This window comes from Vulpes lagopus, chromosome 15 (assembly GCF_018345385.1).
Source record: "Vulpes lagopus strain Blue_001 chromosome 15, ASM1834538v1, whole genome shotgun sequence".
In the NCBI taxonomy this organism is placed as follows: Eukaryota; Metazoa; Chordata; class Mammalia; order Carnivora; family Canidae; genus Vulpes; species Vulpes lagopus.
In genome coordinates, this window is record NC_054838.1 from 20,012,860 (window position 1) to 20,022,650 (window position 9,791).

Consider the following 9,791-nt stretch of genomic DNA (forward strand, 5'->3'; position numbering starts at 1 on the left):
CATGAAGCTTCAAAGCTTCAGTTTAAAGTCATGAAAGTAGTGGATAAGAGGGACCCAGGAGCTACTTAGGATGTAGGCAGAATTTAGAGGATGCTTCCATGTGGAGGGTGAAGAAGGCTGCCACTTAACATGCGTAAGTTTTCTGGTAACTGGATAGGAATTGTTTCATGATCACCTACTCTGTTCAAAGCACATTAGTTTTAATCCTCACCAAGCTCTGTACATTTAAGTACAATATGACTGATCACTATTTTAGCTGAAAAAACTGTGGCTTTAAGAGAGTTTAGGAAACTTGCCCAAAGCCACAAAATTACTAGGTGAAAAAGTTACAATTCAAAGCCAGGGATTTGGGGCATTAGAATTCAGGTGCTCATACTATGATGCTTCTAAGAATGAGCAAAAGTTTTACTGAGTTTCTCTGACTACCTTCTTTCTCTCATTTTACACAATATTTTTTTCCAATGTTTTTGGGCTCGTAAAATCTCTCATGTCCTCTCCCCACCCCTCCATGCTCATATACCATCCTTCACTCACAATAAATAACCCGGTCCTCCCACTTCACAGAGAAAATAGTAACTATCAGACAGCAACTCCCACCAGCGAATCTGTTCCATTTTGGACATGGTAAGTTTCAGATGCTTATTAGACATCTAAGTAGGAATTCCAGTAGGAAGCTGAATATACAGGTTGCATAGGAAATAATGCAAACCATAGAATTAATGATAGTGTGTTACATAAGAAGAAATGAGAAGCCAGGTCAGAAGTCTGGGAAAAAAAACCATATTTAAAGGTTGAATTGAGAAAGGCCAGCCTGGGAAAGAGACCAAGAGGAGTAGACAGAGAGGTGGGAGGAAAAGAAGGGGAACAGCCATCATAAAAAAGAAAGGAAAACTAATAAAAGAGAAAGAAGGATGAGGGAGAAGGAGAAGAGGAGAGAAACGGAGAGAGAAAGGAAGGGGAGGAGAGAGAATGAGAAGTTAATTTCTAATGCAAGATTTCTAAGAAGGCAGGGGAGGTATGGAATCCACAGCACGTGTGGAAGGTTCTATCTTTCAATAGGGGTAAAGACTCAATTGTAAGAGGAAGTTAGAAGAGAATAATCATAGATGGAAAATAAGTCACTGCCAACCAGCTAAAAATTATTATTTTCTCGACACCATGGCAGCTAAAGTGTGACTTTATGACCACGTTCTGGACAGTGGTTGTGGGCAAAAGTTATAAGTACAGCTTCAAGATCAAGCTTTTACAGGAGAGGAGTGGACTGCTTCTTCCTCATTGTCCTTTCCTGTAGGTTGAATGTGAATGTGAGGGCAAGCCATCTTCAGTCATGCCATGAGGGTGACACACTAGGGATGGCGGAGTGATAAGATGGTAGGAGCCTGGGTCTCCTATACTCAAGCCATTTTACTATCCCACGTTTTCTTGTATGAAAAAGAAACTGCAATCTTAAGGCCCTACATATTTTCTCTTCTTGTCATAACAACTTGTTCTGCATCTTAATTAACATAGTAGATGCATAGATTTAATGGGAGCTGCTGTCTTATATTTTTCTATTTTCTCTGTGGAGTTGGAGATCTGGTTATCAGTGAGTGGTGTGTGTATGGGTGTGTTTATGTGTGTGTGTGTGTGTGTGTGTGTGTGTGTGTAGAGGACTGAAATTCTAGTAGTCAAGGTGGTTTAGGAAACCTGTATAAAATGGGAAAGGAGAAATAGATGCTGGAGGAATATAATAAGATAACTGGGAAAGTATTGAGGACCGACCTAAGAGTTAGTGACTGTGAATTTCTAGTGGTATCGGTTTTTCCAGCAGAGCTCAGAGGGATGCAAGCATGAAGAATGTTGGTTGTTCGGTTCATCCAAAGTTGAGATTTTGCCAGTTGGGTGGGATAGAAAAACAAAGGGACCAAGGCACAATGATGGGCCATGAAATCTTAGCGGGACATTGAAAAGACAGAACTATGAAGTAAGTAACAAAGTCTAGCATGAGTAATAAATAAGTCGGCTTCAGAAAGTTGGAGTTGTCAGCAGTGAGAAAGGAAAGAGAGTAGTGCAAAGAACATATCAAGGAGTGACGAGGAGCAGGGGTGTATTGAGAGTGAAGCAGCTGCATCGGTGAGTGCAGAGGGCCCCAAATCTGTGCACCGACTTGTGAAAGGAAGAGGAGCCACGCCTTTCTGTAGAGGGTGTACGTACCATCCTTAGAGGATTGCTGTCTTTAGTTAACATGGGACTTGGGAGAGTGTCCAAAGAAGCTGTTGTTGAAAGATGGTTACTGAGGATGAAAATTCTCTGAGAAGCTTTCTGGGGCTAGGCACCTCTCCTATGGACTTCTGTAACACCTTGTACCTCTCGTTATGGTAATTCTTACAATGACAGGTTTTATTTTTTTATTTTTATTTTTTATATTATTTATTTTTTAATTTATTCATGAGAGACAGAGAGAGAGAGAGAGAGAGAGAGAGAGGCAGAGACACAGGCAGAGGGAGAAGCAGGCTCCATGCAAAGAGCCGGATGTGGGACTCGATCCTGGGACTCCAGGGTCACGCCCCGGGCCAAAGGCAGGCACTAGACCACTGAGCCACCCAGGAATCCCCAAAACAGGTCTTATAATTGTCCTTTTGCTTGCCTGTATTCCAAGGCTCTGGCTCCTGCCATTTCCTCCAACAGGTTCTCAAACCACTCTCCACACTATTCTCATTACTTGTTTCCTGTCTTTATGCTCAAAGAACCTTGAATTGCTTATAGTTTCATGGTGTGTTCCATGTTGTTCATCACCCTTGTACCTCGCTCATACTGTCCCCTCTAAATGCAGGTGGGTGATGGAGGAGAGGTGGTGAATATAAATTGTTTCAAGAAGATGGTTCATTAGAGGAAAAAAAAAAAAAACCACTTCCAAGGGATAGGCAGAGTGGAGAAGGGAGAATAAAATGTGCAGAGGAGGGTATGAAAATGAGGTGCTGAGAGGGTGGAAGTTCATTTCTCAAAACTGGGAAATTCCATCTATGCCAGGGATTAAGTCAGCATTTAGGGAGATTGGGATTGAGATTGGGATTGCTCAGAGCAAGGAGGGAACTGCAAACTCAACATGGGTGCCAAGAAGAAAGAGTCCTTGACCCTTATCCCAGAACAAGTCAGAAACCTAAGAGGTCAAGGAAGCAAGTGGAAGATGTCCTCACATAGGGCCAAGATCAGTTCTGAGGGAAGTTGCTATTGTGACTCAAGCCTTGATCTGCCAAGGTTGTCAGGTTTTTTGGTTTCTGTGTGTGTGTATGTGTGTGTGTGTGTGTGTGTGTTTTGAAGGGGAGTGCTGACCCACCTAGTTTGACTCTTATAGCTAGAATAATTTACCTTTCCCTTGGGGAAGTCTCAATCACCTAGCTACTGCCACACTGGCTCAAGTGTGGGCACATGATCCTTCTTTCAATATTCTATATCACAATTGAGATAAGAGGGGAATGTTTAAACAACACTTCAGTAAATGTTCTGGGGAAACAACTAAAGAGAGGAGAATATAGAGCCTAATGTACAGTCCGATAACCTGCTTTATAAGGTATTCCTTATTCTAGGGATCTTGCAGGCCCACAAAATTTATCAGTGCTTTTACCCAGGAATCCCAGTATTCACACACAGAGTGGTGTGAGGGTGGTGGGATAGCTCTGCCTCCAGCACCTCTGGCTTTGACACACACTGCACACCAGCCCCCCCCCCGCCCCCCGAGCTGGGATCCAGTGCTAGGAGCGGAACCAGTCACAGATTAGTCCTTGAGATGCCCACTTGCCCACTGGCTCAGTCCCTCCCTCTGTGGCTCATTAAGTTGCCTTCTCTCCACATCTTTCAAGGCCTTCTCTTGTCTGCATTTCTGTGATGTGCAGATATGTTTCTGTGCTGTGCTGCTGCCCACACACTCCCTGCCCACGTAGGAGGCTCTTCTCTTGGGATAATTAAAGAGGGAACAGGCAGAGAAGACAGACCGACTGGAGCCAGAGGAGGCAGAGATGTTGGTCAGAGGAAAGAAATGACAGAAAGTACCCCCTTCTGGAGCCCGGGGCTTGTCCTAGGGAGAGCAGAGCGCACACACAGGGGCTGGCTTTCACTGATGGTTACACTTGGCTTCAGACATGGGCTTTCGTGAGTAGGCCAAGAGGGGCCTGAATCTCTTGGGTCAGGGCCTCATTTGAAAGCTAAAAAAGCCACAGGAAGGCTCACTCACCAGAGAGAGGGCTTCCATGAACACACCTGAGTTATTAAGTGGTGGGGCCCTCGGACACCTGTTGGTGAACAGCAAGGTTGAGGACAACAAGCGAAGATACTCAAACTGGAATGATAATGCCAGACACAGAGAGGGCCCATGCGTGTTTGATGAAAAGCACGAGGATTTTCCACCCTGTAGGAGAGGGCATCCTGAATGCTCTCAGCCATTCAGTAGGGCGGCCCCTAGCCGGGCTGCCTCAGCCTCTGCCTTGGCACAACTTCGTCTGTAACGGCTTTTGGCATCGTCACTGCTGCATCTTAGGCCTTGCTAAAAAATCAAGAGTTTTAACAAACCAGTTAAGACCACAATTCTGTCCCTAAGATCCTAGTTCTGCCAGCTTTAGGAGGCCAGGGCAGGAGGTAGAAGGAGGGAGGGAAGGGGAGCCCTGCGCCCTCTGCTGTCCAGACCTGGCATTGCCAGTACAGGCCAGAGGCCCCGGGCTGAGCCGGGCCAGACAACCTGTGTCCCGCTTGCCTCTGCTAGAGGGGTAGGAATAAACATCATAGCCACTGTTCATTATTAAGCAGTTGCTATTTGTCAGGCATCAGCAGGAAGTTTACAGTCATTATCTCATTTACATTTTAATTCTCCAAGCATTTCTTTCAACAACACTAAACGATTGTGCAGGAGGCTGAGTCCCCCAGCAAGTAATTGATATTTCAGAACTAAAATCTGACTTGGATTGGTTCCAAGCTCTTTCCCATCTGTTGTGCTTTTAGGCCAGCCTAATACCTGTCCTGTCTTGAGCCTTGACTCTGACCCCAGCTCTAACTCGGCTTAACCATCCTTCTCTGATCAGAGATTCAGGCCAAACCCTAGCTTCAGCCTCAAGCTTGAATCCACCCACCTTGCCTTCTGCTCCTGGCACCTAGTGTTTGCACCAGATCTTTCCTTGGGTTGGATGGCCCTTTTCCCTATGAATCTGATTTCCTCCCAAGCTTGATACTTAATTTCCATCTGTCTCTTGGGCGAGCAGCCAAGCTCTCAGAAAGAAAAAGATAAAGTGGGGAGGCTGAAGAAGCCTCTGTGTGTGTGGGGGGGTGGGGTGAGGGGGTGGGTGTGGGTGTAGCTAACTGGGAATGTTGAGGAGGAGTGCACATTTCAAATCTTAGCCAGGCCAAGGTGTCCTGAGGCCATGATCCCAGGAGAGAAGATTCTGTGGGAGAGACCAGCGCTAAGCGAGAAGCCTCTGGGCTCTCAGCAGCAGGTCCTTGGACCGTTCGTATAGGAGAATTACAGCTCACCCTTGTAGGAATCTAGCAGCCACTCCAAAAGTTCTGCTCTCCTCCTACAGCATCATGTGTGCAGATGTGAGAGCTGTGCTCTTCTCCAGGGCGCTGGGTGGTCCTTTGTCTTTGGCTGCAGCCCTGATACCAACACTTCGGCACATTGGGCAGGCTTGTTGGTGATTCACAAGCTTTGCTCCGCACTACTGGCTTCTTCTCTCTTGGTTACCCCCAATACTGCTACTGCTCGCAGTAGTCATTCTTAAGAAAGGTAGGAGCTTGCCTGGCCTCAGTCTCAGCTGAGGTGGTCCCTTTACTTATCTCCCTAAAGGAAACAGTAAGGCAGACCTAGGTTTTTTTATTCCATGTGACTTGGGACTCCTGTGATATTGGGCAGATCTTCTGATCTCCCAGAGCCTTGGTTTCCTCATTTTAAGAGGTGGCAGTAGTCTCATCTTTCTCATGTAGTTGTGCGGATTAGTTGAGACAATGCACTTCATTCAGGACCCGGAATATAATAGCTTCTCAATAAGTCATATCTAATATTTTTAGTTGCTCTATGGACTTCAGTTTCCTGATATGGAAAAACAAGCCTAATAATAATTTAAGCTTCCTAACGTTGTTATAAGAGATAATGAGGTAATGTATGAGATAGCAGTTACAAATGATTCCATAATAGTATGTAAAAAAAATTGAATCTTTCCTTGATTCCCCAAATCAGACAATTCTCATCTAAGCTTTTAACCACCCAGCTTATGGAAGCTTTAATCTCACTTTGTGTTTTCTTTCTTTCCACTCTCTTTTCCCACAGTTTAGCTTCTTGCAAAAAGTCTCTGTGGGTTTTCTGTTGGACAGAATCTCTGGGGGCGAGGAAGGCCTGGGCTTAGAGACCATACTGGGTTATGCAGAGAATGCACCTTGCTCAAGGCTGTGTTCCCTCTAGGTGGTGCTGCTTTGAGGCTCCAGGGGCCACTGAGCCAGTGTAATCTTTTTCTCCAGTTTCAAGGACTCAGTTTGTATTGTTCTTTATTCTGGGCCCCTGTGAAAGTGGGGTCCAGGGTATTTTCCTCCCCAGAAACCCTGTGATAGGTGAAATTTTGGCTTCCCTTTCCTTGTCCTCTGGTGTTACTCCTGGCTTATGGCAAAAAAAGGACTTTGTGGGTGTAAATAAGATTAATAATCAGCTGACCTTAAATTAGAGAGATTATCCTAGATTATCTAGGTGGACCTAGTCTAACTATATGAGCTCTAAAAAACAGACATCTTTCTCAGCCTTGCAATAGAAGGGGAAGTAAGAGATTGAAGAGTGAGGAAGTTTTACAAGAACAACTTTGTTGGCTTGAAGATGAAGGGGCCATGTGTCAAAGAAACAGGTTTCAGTTTTACAACCAAAAAGGAATTGTATTTTGCTAATAACCTCAGTGATCCAGGAAGCAGATTCTTTCCCAGAGCCTCCAGAAAAGAGACCAGCTCACCCAACACCTTGATTTTGGCCTTGGAGGTCCTGAACAGAGGGCCTAGTTGAGCCACACTGTGCCAGAATTTCTGACTCCCAGAATTTTGAAATATAAACAAATGTTGTTTGAAGCTGTTCAACTCATGGTAACATGTTATAGCAGCAAAAGAAAACTAATATAATGCTCAAGAATCCCATTCCTTTTCTTAGTCTTGGGGAATCCCCTCTCTTTAGGCTCAGAAGCTCCTGCTTCTTCAACTCTCAAGGTCTCACAGACAATTGGGCACAATTCACCTAGAATCCTGGTTGTCACCAACAAAAGATATGGCAGGGAGTTTCTGAAAAATCTCTTTTTGACTCTGTAATTCAACAAGCTTTGGGGCATCTGGGTGGCTTATTTGGCTAAGCATTCAACTCTTGGTCTCAGCTCAGGTCTTCAACTTGGGGTTGTGAGTTCGAGGCCCGCATTGGGCTCGATGCTAGGCGTGAGGCCTACTTAAAAAAAAGCTTTAAGTCTAGAGGATACAAAGATTTTGATACTTTCTTATGATGGGAGGAAGGATGAAATGGACAAAACCTAAATGAGTATCTCAATAAAGTTTCCTGCCACATATACTCTTACCCTGATATCTAATACACAGTAACTAGTATTAATATTCCATCTGTTGTGACCTAATTCAACCCAGTTTGATCCCAAGTTGTCAAAACAGTGTCTGTCATGCAGTGATGGAAATCACTCCAGCATTAGAGGATGCCAGCTTGGAATTGCTGATATTCAAGATGTCTTTTGGCATGGTGGCTCCACCCTGAGGAACCCTCCTCATCCTGAAATAGCAGAGGCAGAGCTAGATGCACATCTGGCCCCAGAAGAGTTTTGTTTCTCCATCTGGGACAGGGAAGATAAGATGGTCAGTTACCACCCTCCTCGTGCTGTAGACAGGATTCTATGGGGGGTGGTAGGAGCCACCTGTTCTAAGAGAGCCTTCCTTCTCTTGGGACAAGTGTGCACATTGTAGTGTGTCAATGGAAAGCTTATTCTCAGCTCCCTAAATCCATCAGGTACACGAAAATGGCCTGTATAATATATCCACCCATTCTAGCTCAACACAGTTTGAGGGCAGAGACGGTAGGTACATCTCTTAAGAAATCGACATACATCTTTCTCCAACTTTGGGCCTTTATCTGTTTCAACTCCCATCTCTTTGGTTGTCAAGTACATAGTTGTGGACATACTATGTGTCAGGCACAGTTTTGGCCCTGAAGATACAGAGATGAACAAGACAGACTTAGTGCCAGCCTTCATATTTTGTGAGGAAGAGATGACAAATAACCCCATATTTTTAAAAGAATTAATGCAATGACTCTTGTAGTGCCTTCTGACACCTGGACTCTAGCCACAGCCTCAGTTCCTATGGTTCTGTGAGAAAGTTTTGTTCCCAGTCTCTCATGTCTGGGTGCATCTGTGTTATCTGCATCCACCATATCCAAAAGGTTGTTCAGTTTTGAGGACACCAACAGTTCTGAGGGAATGTCTCCATGACTACACATCAGCAGATACTCCCACACCTCCTGCCCTGTCAGCACTAAGGGCCCTACCCTCCATTCTCTTGTACTACCTGTAATAATAATTCTTGATATTCTGTAATCATGGGCCAACCTGATCTGTGGTCTCACTTTCACGGGTTTTTGAAAATTGTATTACTAGCTATCCAACCATAAGCTCCCAAATCTTTCTGCCCAGGAAGTGGATGTCCCCACCTAAAAACTTCCCAGCACTAGCAAAAAGAGTTTTTTACCCATTTTTTTCCCTTGCTCCTTCTGCTTTCTCATCACCCTGGTGCTTCCCTGGGTGGCCCTGCATGGTGGTGTGCCCCTTCCTCTTGGGGACTGTAAGTAATAAATTCTTCTTTCAGTGGCATTGACCACTATGTGTCATCACTCAGTCATACTGATGAATTAAATCCAAGTTACGTTTTAAAACACCACCTGGCACAGCTTAGACCAAAGACTGGCCAGGCCCTGGAGGAACTAAAGTTGTGACTAGGGTGGATATGATCTGGAGATTCCCCCAAGAGACCCCATGACACTCTCTCTGCCCCAAGTCTGCAGACCTCTGTCCAAGTATGCCACAGTTACTTAAAAACTCCCCAAACACTAATCTCCAGTGGTTTCCAATCATGATGTTCTACTCCACCTAGTCCCTATCTGCCACTCTGTATTATAAAATACCATATAGGACAGCCTGGGTGGCTCAGCGGTTTAACGCCGCCTTCAGTTCAGGGCCTGATCCTGAAGACCCAGGATTGAGTCCCACGTCGGGGTCCCTGCATGGAGCCTGTTTCTCCCTCTGCCTGTGTCTCTGCCTCTCTCTCTCTCCGTGTCTCTATGAATAAATAAATAAAATCTTAAAAAAAAAAAACCAAAAAGTAAAAAAAAAAAAAATACCATATAGAGGGACGGTTGGATTTCTGCCAGCACCAAAGCCAGCTCCAACAGCTGACAGAGTAGAGCAGGGCCAGGTGAATGGTGCTGTGAACTATCCTCCCTGTGAAATCATTCCTGAACATGGAGTAGCTCTATTCTGGCCTCAGGCTCCAGGACTGGGCCAGAGGAAGGAAGAAGGAGAAGCGGTGTCTGCTCTGGTCCACTAAGCTAGGTCAAATCTCTCAGAGTTCACAAAGTTAAAGATACATACTCTGGAATGAAATATAATGGTCAGTGTGTATATGTGACTATCATCTATGAGAGCATGTGCACACTTACATCATGTGATTCATGATCCTGCTTTGCCTTGGCTCAGCACTGATTCTCAATTTATCATGTATCCCAGGCCCCTGTTGAATCAAATCTACCAACT